The sequence below is a fragment of the Capsicum annuum genome, chromosome 12 (genome assembly GCF_002878395.1).
Source record: "Capsicum annuum cultivar UCD-10X-F1 chromosome 12, UCD10Xv1.1, whole genome shotgun sequence".
Classification (NCBI taxonomy): Eukaryota; Viridiplantae; Streptophyta; class Magnoliopsida; order Solanales; family Solanaceae; genus Capsicum; species Capsicum annuum.
The window spans coordinates 34,699,848-34,714,077 of record NC_061122.1 but is presented as its reverse complement, the minus strand read 5'-3'; the positions used below and the strand labels follow the sequence as shown (position 1 = coordinate 34,714,077).

Here is a 14,230-nt window from a genome sequence, read left to right as displayed (position 1 = left end):
GTGAGACCACTGTAGTAGGGCCTGACTTGGTGTATGATTCCTTAGAGAAGATTTAGTATATTAGGGAGAGACTTAAGACAACTTAGCGCCGATAGAAATCGTATGCTGATGTCAGAAGAAAAGATCTCAAATTTGAGATTGGCGATTTTGTGTACTTGAAAATCTCTCCCATGAAAGGAGTGAAGAGGTTTAGCAAGAAGGGAAAGCTCAGTCCCCGATATGTCGATTCTTACCAAATTCTCAGCTATTTCAGAAAGATAGCTTACGAGCTTGAGTTGCCTTTAGAATTAGCTTTAGTACACCCAGTGTTTCACGTCTCCTTTCTAAAAAAGTGCATTGGTGACCCAGTAGTTATAGTTCCTATAGAGAATATTGATGTTCAGAACAGCCTCTCTTATGAGAAAATCCTAGTCAAAATCCTTGATTATTAGATTCACCGACTGAGGAACAAATAAGTTCCTTTGGTTAAAGTTCTTTGGCGAAATTTGAGGGAGATACTTGGAAAGCAGAAGCAGAAATACAAACCAAGTATCCTCACCACTTCTCCACAAGCTCAGATTAGCTCAAGGTAATAGTCTTCCTTAGATTTACTCAGTTTCATGTTCAGATTACCTTTATAAACCTGGTATTAACTGACATTCATGCATTCAAAAATTAGTTCAGCCATGTTATCATACTTTAATTATGCATGTTCAGTATGAAAACTCAGTTTATCAGTAGTTTTGGTCATGTGTCATGTTTCCAGGTTCAGTTATGTCTCAGTTGTCCATGTCAATACCAGTATAGTTCTCAAAAGTCTCAGTTCAGTCAGTCTCATTCGAGGATGAATATCTCCAAGGGGGAGATATTGTAAGACCCCGTAAAAGTCCTAGTCTAATTCAGTCCCATATAGCATGTAAAGAGAGGGTCCCATACTTAGAAATTTCAGCCAAGTATTTATACTTAGAATCATTTTTATCCTTCATAATTTGATGATCTTATTTTTTATCTTGACGACCTTAGAAAGTCAATTTTTAAGTTCCTTGATGATCTGGGATGTCAATAGGTCACCTCGGGTAAGTTTTGGATTTTTTGGACGTCGTTAGAAGCCAAATTGGATGACCAAAATAGTGGATCAATACGATCTCTATGCACTGCATCGTCCATCTCATCGATAGTATTATCACCAGATCAAGCGTACAATTTCTAGTGAGCCGACACAATCTTAATGCATCGGGTCGGCCATCGCATCAACACCAATGACACGGCACGTCAGTCTGCGCATCGCTAGGTGTGCTTTCTAGAATTAAATTCGCATCTAGAGGAGTAGTTAATTCAATTTCCTTACTTTTATTCAGCCCTAAAACATGACATTAAGCTATCCTAAGTGTAAAATCACTTACTTTCTCTCAAATTCTCTCAAGAACAAAACCCTAGGTCATTCAATTTCAAGTCCAAGCTTCAAGAACACACCAATGATTTTCATGAATTTAATTACCAAGGTATGTTAGGTGTTCATCCTTGGGTTTCCTTCTACTCTTGGAGTTCAAGAATCATTTTTAAACTACAAATTTATTGATTTCATGATTTACATGTTTGAATTGGATTGTGTTCATGTATGTATTGATGTTTGGTTTTCAAATCAAGATTCATTACAAGTTTCAAGTGAATTAATTAACATATATGTAGAATTATGTGATTCTCATGTTAAACCCTTGGATTTGAAATTTGAATGTTGTAGCCATGATGTTTATATCTTGATGATTTCTGTGTTGGTTATGCTCCCCAAGTTCTTGATAGAATGCCTACATAAATTAAATAGTGAATTCGTGACATGTTATGATGTGGTCCCATTTATGTACAAGTTCATGCCTCCAAGTGTTTGGAAAAATGTCTAAATGAATGCATGGTGAATAAGTAATTAATGTAGCGTTTCAAGATTATGCCATGTTTTACTATTGATGCTATCGAGTCCTGGGAGTATTCAATACCCAAAAATCTAGTTGTTCATCTAGAATTACAGTAGCTACAAAATAGTCTCAGTAATGTCATGAATAGTAGTACCCAGTTAGTTACAGAACTAAGTGAACTTAGTCCAGTTTAGTCAGTCAACACAATAAAAAATAGTCAGTCAAGCCTAGTATAGTCTAATGATCAGTTCAGTGTCTATTCAGTTGGGAGTAGATTCATCACCGAGCGAACCTAGGGATGGGGGCTTACCTGCCAGTTGAGTGTGTGACCTTTTGTAGCAGTCCCTTAGTTCCATAACTATGTAGCCAGCGTAGGTTAAATATATCAACTTGCTAGTTGAGGGTTGATAAAGTGTTCCCCTGCCAGTTGTGGGTAACACATATCTTATCTGCCAAATGAGAGTGATTCTTTAGCGGATCCACACAACCATTATTAGTACCCGTGGCACGGTTCTAACACTCTTCAAACTGGGGTGACGGGTTGGACCCCAACTCAATTTATAATTGGGGTATGCCGGTTAGATAAACAATCCCATAGTTACAGTTTCAGTTTCAGACTCAGTATAGAACTCAATTTAGTTCTACAAAATCAGGATTGTCAGAAATAGTCACCCAGTTATCAGTAAACTCAGTTATTAGTCACTTAGTTATCAGAACTCAGTATTTAGATCAGTATGATCTCAGTTACATTATATATATATGCACAGTCTTGCATAATCAGTATTTGCAATAGTTTCAGCTATCCATGTACTCTCATTCAGTTATATACATATCATCCAGTCAGTTATTTTTCATGCATACGGACCCATGTATATCATCCTACCTCACTTAGCATACCAGTATATTCAAAGTGCTAACGCATACTCTTTCACTTGTGCTATGATGTCTCATATCATAGGCTCGGACGCTCAGGTTCCTCACCGCGCTTAGCTAGATTCAGTTAGCAACAACAAATTTAGTTGTGAGTCCTCATCCATCGAGGATATTATATATTTAATTGTTATAGTAGATCTAGTATTTTGTTAGTCGGAGTTAGTTGGGGGCTAGTCCCATCAACTCCACATTCAGACAGTTCAGTAGAGGCTTTCCCGACTAGACTAGTTCAGAAAGTATTTAGTTTCCAGATATTATTATTAGTTGCTATATTTATCAGTATTCAGATTATGAAACTTATGTCATTTTCATCCTAACTTCCACATTATTTTAGTATTATTATTCAGTGCTCACAGTAGGTACCAGTCATGGGTTAGCTTGTGGTCCTTTGGGTTCGTTTGCATCGTATGACATTCGGGGTGCAGACTCAGGGCGTTACACTTCAGCTCATAAAATTGTTAGCACTCCCATTAAAGAGAGACAAAGGAAGCTTTAGAAAACTATCAAAGTGAAATGGAAAAGTTCGATACACTGATTCCAAAGAAATGCAAAGCAAAAGCATTTAACAAAGCAAAGCAAAGGTATTCATTTAACAAAGCAATAACATATGAATAGTTCGATACAATGATACAAAAGGAATGCTTTTATACAATCTATTTATCATACGTTTCCTCCATAAGTAGGTATTTGTTTCCAATATCTAAATTTATTTCAGTAGATGTTATTATAACAAAGATCTATTGAAGTTGCAAGGATATTTCAGCTGGGCGTAACTCAACCATAAAAGCTAGCTCAAGAGGGAGGAGTGCCAAAGTCTATATAAGTATATCATCGGTCCATACACCAACCAATTTGGGACTCTAACCTATACTAACAGAAGTAAATGAGCTCATCTAAAAATAAAAAAATAATGATGACAAGGTTGAGCTGTACAACAAATCCCTTGATTTACCACTTTGCTAATTAAAGAAATCTTGTTCTCTTTTAAAAGATAATGGTACGGTTGGTCATAAATAAATTGGATCAAAAAAAAGAATCAAGAGAGATACCATTGCATGGTAATATTGCGAGAATGATTCATAATTTCCTTATAGTATGTGTTAATATCCACAATCGCAAAACCAACACCTTGAAACAAGGTTGATGCATAAGTCATGAAAAGGTAAAACGAACACTGAGACCATAATAACTAGGATTTGATTAAAGTTAATATAAGAGTGGGTCGTTACGTGTAACCTAACAAACCCGAGAAAATACTTATTGTTCCGTCTCCTCAAAAATAAAAATTCTTACTAATCATCTGGTTTCTATCATGCCGTTTCACCTGAAATATTAGTAGTTTAAGTTCCAGAATGAAAACATCCCATACAGAATGCTCTTCAGTCAGATATTCTCTTTAGCTAAGTCATTAAGTAAATCTCCCTCCACTAAATAAAGATTTATAAAAAGAAGATGATAATTAATATGACATTGAAATTTCAGTTAAATGAAAATGTAGTGTCTGCATCAGGTCCAGGAACAGTAATTCACCCAAGTACTTCCATAGTGGAAGAGGTATCTGCAAAACTATCCAAAATTTTGGGCACATCAAATATCTAATAACACAGTTATTTAACAATAGGAAAACAAAAGAGAAGGATTTTACGTCCTTTGCCAACTGAAAATAAGTAAGTACAGAGAATGCAGTAGTATCTTCCTATTCAAGTAAGGTAGTGAGAATGAAATGTTTTCTAAATAAGATCATGTATTTTCTCCATTTAGTCTACTGAGCTATTGGAAGAACAACGAATAAATACCTAATCTTCATCCTTCAATAATTTGCAAGATGAATGACTATACATATCAATTTCCTCTTTCTTGATAACTTACATATCCATTTCCTATTTCTTGATAACTTACATATACATTTCCTCTTTTAGACCCCTGGGAAAAGGAATTGGTTTTTTCTTAACAAGTGAGACGCACTTCTCCCAACTGCAGTTTCTTTCTACTTCTAACCCTGACCAGCAGAGTTGATCACCTAGTTTGTCTTATGCATTTCATATGTGCAACCTTATTTTAGTAAGAAGCTACACATGGAGAACACTCTTGCAAAAGTTATATATAAAGATTCAAAGGCTGCATATACAGGGCTTTACCCGAGCAGAATCACCAATTGTATAATCTCGTAGAAGAATGTGACCATTTGGCTGCAAAATAATTTGCAATAGCATGGTACACCTATTAACTTATCAAATAATAGGAAAAATAAAGGAAAATGAGGTACGCCTTCTACTCAACTCATGTATTACCTTTTGTACTTGTTTACAGTTCTTCAGAATTGAAGCCATTTTACATGGAGAAACTGCAGACAATGTAAAAATCTACTTAAAGAAGATGCTCAAGTAGGCATATATTTTTCTCAAAGGAAGGAGATATGGATTATTTAATTACTTTTAGGAGAAATACTATTCTTTAAGAAGTTAATACATATTCAGATTTGATTATTATTACTTACTCCTTCACTTACCAAGGTTACAACATCAACAGTAAAAGGCATGCATTAACACAGAGATCGTCCTTTGCTACATCATACACAAAGACATTCATCTTTTCCAAACTGTAATTTGCATATGACTGCATCATATATGATAAATGGATTTAGGAGTTTGCATGAGACTCCGTCATACAGGATAAGTAGCTTTAGGCCATAGGCATGCCATAGAAAGGCAAGGATTATGCTTTGAGTTTGTCGTATAGTAGAGAAAAAGCATAGTTCCTTAATGGAAGATCACAAATTTGAACAACAAAAATTGATATAATAGATAGTTATCGAAAGAACAATGTCATGGATGCTATGAGATCCTAAGATTGACTATAGTAAATGCAATGCAGGCAAAATATCTTGAACTTAAATGTAGACAACAAAGTGCTAAATATCATAGATATCAAATGTTAAGTTTGTTGCTCTTAAACAATAGACTAATTTAATGAAAATTAAATGAACCGGAGAACAGAAACTAAATATAGCAGCTAATCATAGATAAAAAATGACTGGGCTACTACCTGAGATCCTAACCAAATTACAGCTAAAGAAATAGGTATGAAGTACCCATAATACTTGAGATACTTTTACTGTTGATAATGATCTAAAAAGGTTGCAGTTTAAGGATCTTAATGATATGAAAAGTTCCTTTACACAAAAAGAGAACATTTAGATATGATCCATGCTAAGAAATATTGAGTTCTATTGAGGACCTTTACTCTTTCAACACTAAATTTTAGTTTCATTTTAGGATGATGAGTCATGCAAAACCCAATTCCTCAGCCATTAAAGTCTAATAGAGCAAATGTCAACAAATTCCCCAAAATTGTGACTTGTAGCTAAAAACTGATACTTCAAGTATATTTGTTCAACATCTAGGGAATATTAGATTAAATTAAGGTATGTTAATAGTCTCTATCACTAAAAAGTTACGGTTAATGACAACATAACATAAAAATGTTGACAAACCTTTACGAGGGTTTTTCAATTAGGTGAGAAATCACAAGTGTAAACATAGAACTTTGGAAACATAGGGATGAGAGGAAAAATCATATTCACTACTCCATAGCCTACCTATCACAACCCGAGGCTACCCCCTAGTCGCGACAATGATGCTTATGGTCATAAGTTACCACAAGCTAACCTATGAGCTGGTACCTACTTTGAGCACTGAGTAAACTGATAAATAAAGACATATCTGAAAATAACAACTAATTCCATAAGGTTTTAAATACTGAAAATACAACTAGTTCACAAGATTGAAAAATTTGTAAAAAATACTGAAAACCAATTGATAAGTATGATAAACTAACTGACTATCTGAATGTCTAAAAAGCCTCTAACAGACTGATTGTGGAGTTGATGGAACAAACCCCAACTAAATCCAACTGACTATAATAAAGAGGTACTGAAATAAATGAATAAAAGATAAACTTGTCCTCGAAGAATGATGACTCACCACTGCTACTACTGTTGTAACACTGAACTTATCTAAGCGCAGATAGGAAACTAAGCGTCCAAACCTATGATATAAGACATCATAGCACGAAGAAAAATATGTGGACAATACTTTGAATATACTGGTATATAACATAAGGTTAGGTTGTAATGCAAGGGTTAACTGTGCTTGAAATAATGACAAACTGAATAATCTGAGATAACTGATTAAGCATGCATAAAAACTAAAATACTAACAATGTAAGACCAAGCATATATACATTTCTAAAATAATCTATAAACTAAAATACTAAAATTTGATAACTGAATAGTTGAGAATCTGCATGCTTTGGTCAAGCAAACCTGAACTAAAACTATACTAAATACTGTACTGAGATTGTGCGAGGTATTATCTAATCGACATGCCCAGTCTGAGCTAATCGGGGTCCAACCTGTACCCTAGTTGGAAGGGTGTCAGTACCATGCCATGGCTACTAACACTGGATATGTGGATTCTCTCAACTGGTGTCCCAAAGGATTAGAGAGTCAGTCCTAAACTGGTGGGTGACCCCTAAGAGAATGTCAGTCCTAAACTGGCAGGTGACATCTCAGAGAATGTCAGTCCTAAATTAGTAGGTGACATCTCATAATCCTATGCTGGCTACGTAGTTCTGTAACTTAGGGACTGCTTTTAAGAATCCATTCCTAGATGGCGGGTGAGCCCCTATCCCTAGGTTCGCTCAGTGCTAAATCCTACTCCCAACTGCACTGACACTGATTACTAGACTAAACTAAGTTTAACTGAACAAATAACTGATCACAATAACTGACTGAAGGATAATGCTCATGGTATATCTAAACTATTCTGATGATACTGAAATTATGTAAACAGTTAAGTATCGAGTGTTCATAAACCTCCAACACTAACTGGAAATAACAATACGGACACATAAAAGCTTTGAAACCATAGTAGGGAATCATTGTTCAAAATCTAACACTTAGACATTCATCAAACACTTGAGAGTCATGAATTTAAACATGGGAATGGGTAAAGCATATGATTAAAAACATAGTTACAATACTAAAACCATGATATAGAGATGTAACATAAGGATTTCAATGCTCAAATCATATAAGGGCTCATTCCATTGAAAAACACTTATAATGTAACTTGTAATCAAAATTAATAGCAACTTTATGGATTCATCATAAACATTTAAAAACTCATAATTTGATATCAAAAGGGGATTCTTGAACTCCATGGATGAAAAGGGTCCATGGATGAGCATCACACATACCTTAAATCTTAAATCTTAAAAGAGAAACACAAATTTTTAAGCTTCCTTGAAAGTTCTTGGATTTGGGAACTTGACTTCTTGGTTTTCTTAAAGAGGAGGTAATTGAATTTGATGAACTTGGGGAATGATTAGGGTTTCTTTGAGAGAAGTATTGGATAAGAGGCATAAATAACACCAAAACTGGTGATATAAATCATAATTTTATGACTTGGATTGAGGGGAAAATATATATAATTACCCCTCTAGCATTTAAACTCATAACTGAATCATGGTTTGGAGGAGCACCGCAATGTAGTAAGGGAATCATCGCCATTAGCACCGCGACGCGGCACTATCGTGGTGACTTAATATTTTCAAAATCCAAACACGACCCAATCCTCATCCGAAAAATCTAAAACTTCTTCGAGACATGGTTCTTACACCCCTGAACATGAATTAACTCAAAAACCATCATCTCGGGATCGAGAAGACCAATTTAAAAATCATCAAAGTTAAGAGGCTAAAAATAAGAATAAGTCCCCAACACTTAGAGAAATTTTTGGGCTTTAAGCCTCCTATACATGCAACTAGGAGCTGAACTAAGCAAAGTATGATATGGGTATTACACTACCTTTCAATGTATTTATTCAGGTAAAATTCTACAAGTAAATACTATATTAAGGTGCATTTACAAACAATAACAACAACAACATACCCAGTGTAACCCCACAAGTAGGTTTCAGGGAGTGTAGAATATATGAAGACCTTACCCTACCTTTGTAGGGGTAGATATGCCTAAGGTGCATTCGAAGCAATAGTGAAATTACCTCAAAAATAACCTTCGTATTGGAAGATTTAATTTCATCATAAAAATAGCCTCTCAATCCTTAACAAAGTAGTGCCGATCCTTGAAAACTGTCCAATGTGCAAACGTATGTAACTGAATCCAACAGTATATGGGAGGATAAAATCAAAGAGTTGATCTTTGCCTCAAAAGTAAGGAGGTTATTTCCTTTACACAGAGATGAAGCCAAGAGTTTAACTTTATAGGTCATAGATTTTTAGAACACCACTTTAAGTGGTAATAACTTGATTCTAGATTTAATATATGTATAAATTTGATAAATTTTCAACACAAATACGTCATTTAAGTAGAAGTTACTGGGTGCCAACCCATAATCAGGCTTATAACTTTGCGACAGCCCATACAGCTTGTTTGGATGGTTGCTGCTGGTTGTATTATATTGTGTTATTTGTTTAAATACAATATTTATTACAAATAGCCAAAAGAAATAAAAGAACAATACATAATAAAAAATTATGGTTACCAGTAAAGGCAACCACCAATCCGTCATCATCATTGAGTCTTACTTTCTTTCATTTAGTTAAGCGTGGTAAAGAATCTCGCTCAAAAAAGACTCTTTACTTACTCAATTGGAATGACTATTACCCAGGATCCCAATAATTCAAGATGTTTCTGGCAGTGCTTATCAGATCACATGTGATTTATTGCTTAACGAAAAATGGTTAAGAAAACAAATGTTAAAAGCATGTATAGACGCACTAATGCTAAGGACTGGTGCGTATAGCTCTTTCTACTTTGGAATTCTAGTTAGCTCCTAAATTATAAAAGAACCAAGACTCTTTGAAGTTTACTTATTTAACAAACATTTTCATCTAGATAACTCAACATATATGCTAACACCAAAATTTCTCATAAAAAAACTTCAATGATTTGAATTGAATACATGGCTCAGTTTCCCCAAAACATTCACATGAAAGTTAGAACTAATAGTCTGTACTTCCAAATACCACAAGATCATCATGCAAAAGAATGTTTAAGAAGAAAGAAAGAAAAAAGGAACTTACCTTTATTTGTCTCAAGAAGACGAAGTTCAGAAGAAAAAGAATTTAATATAGAGGATGCGTGTAAGTAACACCCAACTGAATTTTTGATAGATCTGATAGCACATCTAGCTTTGTTAGGCTTAGAGAAGGAAATCCATTTATTTAGGCCAGTGTCCACCTTAAGCTAGTGTCCACTGTCTTCAAGAAAAATCTTTTTGTCTTAAGGTGATGGAGGCGAAGTTAAACTATCGTACCTTAAGCCGGTGTCCACCGTCTTCAAGCAAATTCTTTCGATCTTAAGTTGACGGAGGCAAAGTTAGACTCTCGCACCTTAAGCCAGTGCACACCGTCTTCAAGAAAAGTATTTTAGTCTCAAGGTAACGGAGACGAAGTTAAAATCTTGCACTTAAGCCGGATAATTATTGCATATTTCTATCTGTTTCAACCCTACCAAAAAAAAAGGGAAGAAAACAAAACAATAATGAGCAAATTAAGGAAAAAAACAACTCACCAATAATACTCTGACCACGATGCAATGAACAACCAAACGGAATAAATGCAAGTATAATCGATGAATTATGAATCATTAATAATTTAAAGGTTCATATTTATAGAGGTAATAGGGCGGCAGCTATATCACAAGATAAATAGAATTAGGAGAACTGAGGCGGCTCCAACAAAATTGGACAAAAAAAGGGATATCATCCCTATCAAGGATGGTCCGAATTCTAGTTATACTTGAACAAGGAAAAGAAAAAAAAAGTTGCCAAGAAAGGAAACTGTATGTCAGAATGTGGAAAAGGAAAAGAAAAATTCAAACTTCAATATTTCCTTTTTTTGTCGTTTTACGTGAAGAAAAAAAACAGATTTCATTCAATATGACATATCTTGAATTGTAATTCTCTTCACACAATTATTATTGATCTCAATTAAATGATCAAGTTAATACTTCAAGTCTAGTCTTCAAAATTAAATGTATCGATAAGTCTTGAAGTAGGGGGCACTTTGTTGGCAAAAATTTTTTATTAAATTTAAATCCGTACAAAATTCAGATTAAATTAAATTCAAAATATGTTAGTCCTAAATGAATATGGTGGATTAATATAATTGAATTAATTATTTAAATCCAAACACATGGATTAAACAAAGTCCAATATTTATTGGGTTAGTCCATTAATTTAGGCTACAAATGATGATCCCACTTTACTAAGCCCAAGATATTGTCATATTCTAGAGGCCCAAATAAGCACCACGTGTCAAATGATGTGGCATGCCAAGTCAATGAAAGGATCCAATAGGACCATGCCACATGGCAAAATGATGCAGCATGCCTAATGAAATCAAAGCCCATAAAAGGCTCCATGGCACTCAAATCTAATTAGTCTAAGAAAATCCATCTCCATCATGTGTAACACCCTGAGAGTACACCCTGGGCATCACACGATGCTTACAGTCACAAGGGACCATAAGCTAACCCATGAGCCGGTACCTGCCGTGAGCACTGAAAAATATAATCATAAATGAGGAAGAATAACTGATATACCACAAGGACTGATATACCACAAGGTTTTAAAAACTAAATTATGAATCTGAAGAACATAGTTATCTGAGTTTGATAAAAACACTGGAATTTGAATAAATTGAATAACTAACTGTAGTGTCAACTGAAGTCTGAATACTGAATAACTGACTCCAATGTCTGAAAGCCTCTAAACTAAATTCCTGGGAGTTGATGGGGTAGGCCCCAACTAACTCCAACTAACTACTACACTGAAAACATAAAATAGAAATACTCTGTCCTAAAAATATAATGACTCACCACTGCTACTGCTGAGATATCTGAAATGTCTAAGCGTGGTTTAGGAACTGGGCGTCAAAACCTATGATATAATACATCATAGCACAAGAAAATATATGCGATCAGTACTTTGAAAGTACTGGTATGCTAAATTAGGTAGGCTGATATGCATGGTTTCATGTACAGGAATAATAAATTATCTGAATATACATGTAAAGCATGGAGTACTGAATAGAGAGCATGAAATTTGTAGATACTGGAAATATGTGAAATTTGTAAATACTATGTATGTAAGAAGGTCTATAAATACTGAAGATTTATGAAAATCTGTAGATACTGAGGATGCATGACGAAGCACATAACATATACTAGGTAAAATTTGTATACTGAAATACTGATATCTGTATGCTTTGGTCAAACAACACTAAGACTGAAATATTGGTCTGATTATTGGACTAAGACTATGACTAAGAGTGTGACTGAGACTGTGGGAGGTATCATCTAACCGACAGGCCCCAATCTGAGCTAATCGGGATCCAACCTTTAACCTCAGCTAGAAGGGTGTTAATACCATACCACGGGTACTAACACTGGCTCTGTGGATCCACTATACTGATATACTAGCCCGAAGGACAAAGGGTGTCAAGCCTGAACTGATGGGTATCCTCTGCGAGATAGTCAAGCTTAAACTGACGGGTGACTTCTCATATCCTACACTGGCTACGTAGTTGTGGAGTTTAGGGACTGGTGCTACAGCTCTGCCTATCTAACAGGAAAGAAACAATCCCTACACTCACTTAGTGCTAAATCTTACTCCTAACTGAATAACACTGAGTTACTGATTATTCTGAGTTTAACTAACTATTATTGTAATGTCATGATGTAATTTGAAGTTATTCTGAAGATACTGAGATGATACTAAGTAAACAACTATGATTTTTGGGTATTTAATACCCTTAGGACTCAAAAGCAAACTTAGCAACACAATATTTAACTTAGAGGACTTAGCATGGAAAACCTTTATCAAATACTCATTCTTGTAGGCATTTTATCAAACACTTGGAGTTCATGGTTTGACCATATCATAGGAATGTCATGGAACTTGTAGTAAAAGCATGAATTCAACATGAATAATACTAAATCATTATTTAATTCAAGGAATGCTAACATTAAAACATAGAGAATTGAATAACAACAATAATTTCATTGAAACATGGTATAAAATCATAGTTCATGGAGATTCATGGATGAATCACAATTTAAAGTCAAATAACTTGAAAAGATCACAATTTTGTAATTTAAATAGGATACTTGGACTCCCTGGGTGAAAGGAACCCGTGGATGAATATCTAACATACTTGATTTAATGAATTTGGAAGGATTGATGGTGAGTTTTTAAGATTTGGCCTTGAATTTGAGAGCTAGGGTTTCTTGTTCTTGAAAAGGGGATCTTTAATTTGAGAGAAATTGAATAATGATGAGTATTTAAGTCAATTAGGGGTTAAATTTCGTGTTTAGGGCTTAGGAAAAAAACCAAAATACCCTTAAATGAATTTAAAAATGCAAGCTAGAAACTGTAGATCCCAATTTTTTTGTCCTTGGCGCGATGCGCCACTATCGTGCCGAGCCACTGGAAAAGGGATAATTAGGAAACTCGACAATGGAGCGACGCAGTAAGATCACGGTCTTTCATTGGAATGCCATTTTTTCCACCTCTGGGACGTGCCATAATCGCGGAGGCTCACTGGAAATTGCCAAATATGAACTGGGTCCTTGGCGCGATGCTCCAACATCATGGTACCACACTAGAAATTGACAATTGTTATTTAGACTGGCTTTTCGATGCACTAAGGGTCAAAAGGATGGTGTTTAATGACTGGAACTTAAAATTTCCATAACTTCTTTTGCGGTTATCGAAATTGGGTGAGTTTTATATCATTGGAAAGCTAATTGAATTTCCTACGCAATGGAAGGCTCTAAACTTAAAATTAATGAGTATTAAAATTTTATATATGAATAATCATGTATTGAGAATTAGTTTATGCTAAGGAAATATGGGGTATTACAATATCTCCCCCTTGGGATCATTCATCCTCGAATGAGACTAGTTAAGTTAATGAAAACTGAAGGACTGAGCTTACACACTGAACGTGCATATTTGATGCATGGAATGCATGACTGAACTAATTTGTAAATACACAACTGACATGAACATGATGTCCAACTAAAACTGAGAATGATAGAGAGAAATATTAAGAAGATTAGTACCTTAAATTGAATCTAAATTCGAAGAGAAAAGATGAGGGTACTTGGTTCGCATATCTACTTCTGCTTTCCAAGTGTCTCCCTCAACAGACTGATTTCGCCAAACAACTTTGACTAGTAGAACCTCTTTGTTCCTTATTCTATGAACTTGATGATCAAGAATTTTGACTGGAACTTCCTCATAAGAAAGACTATTTTGAACATCCACACTTTCTAAGGGAACAACTACAGCTGGATCACCAATACATTTCTTCAACAA

At 34.9% G+C, this 14,230-nt stretch overlaps 1 pseudogene; it reads right to left on the bottom strand.

The window, feature by feature from the left end:
• Nucleotides 1-3,858: 3,858 nt before the first annotated feature.
• On the bottom strand, nt 3,859-9,415 carry LOC124889586 (annotated as a pseudogene).
• Nucleotides 9,416-14,230: the final 4,815 nt, after the last annotated feature.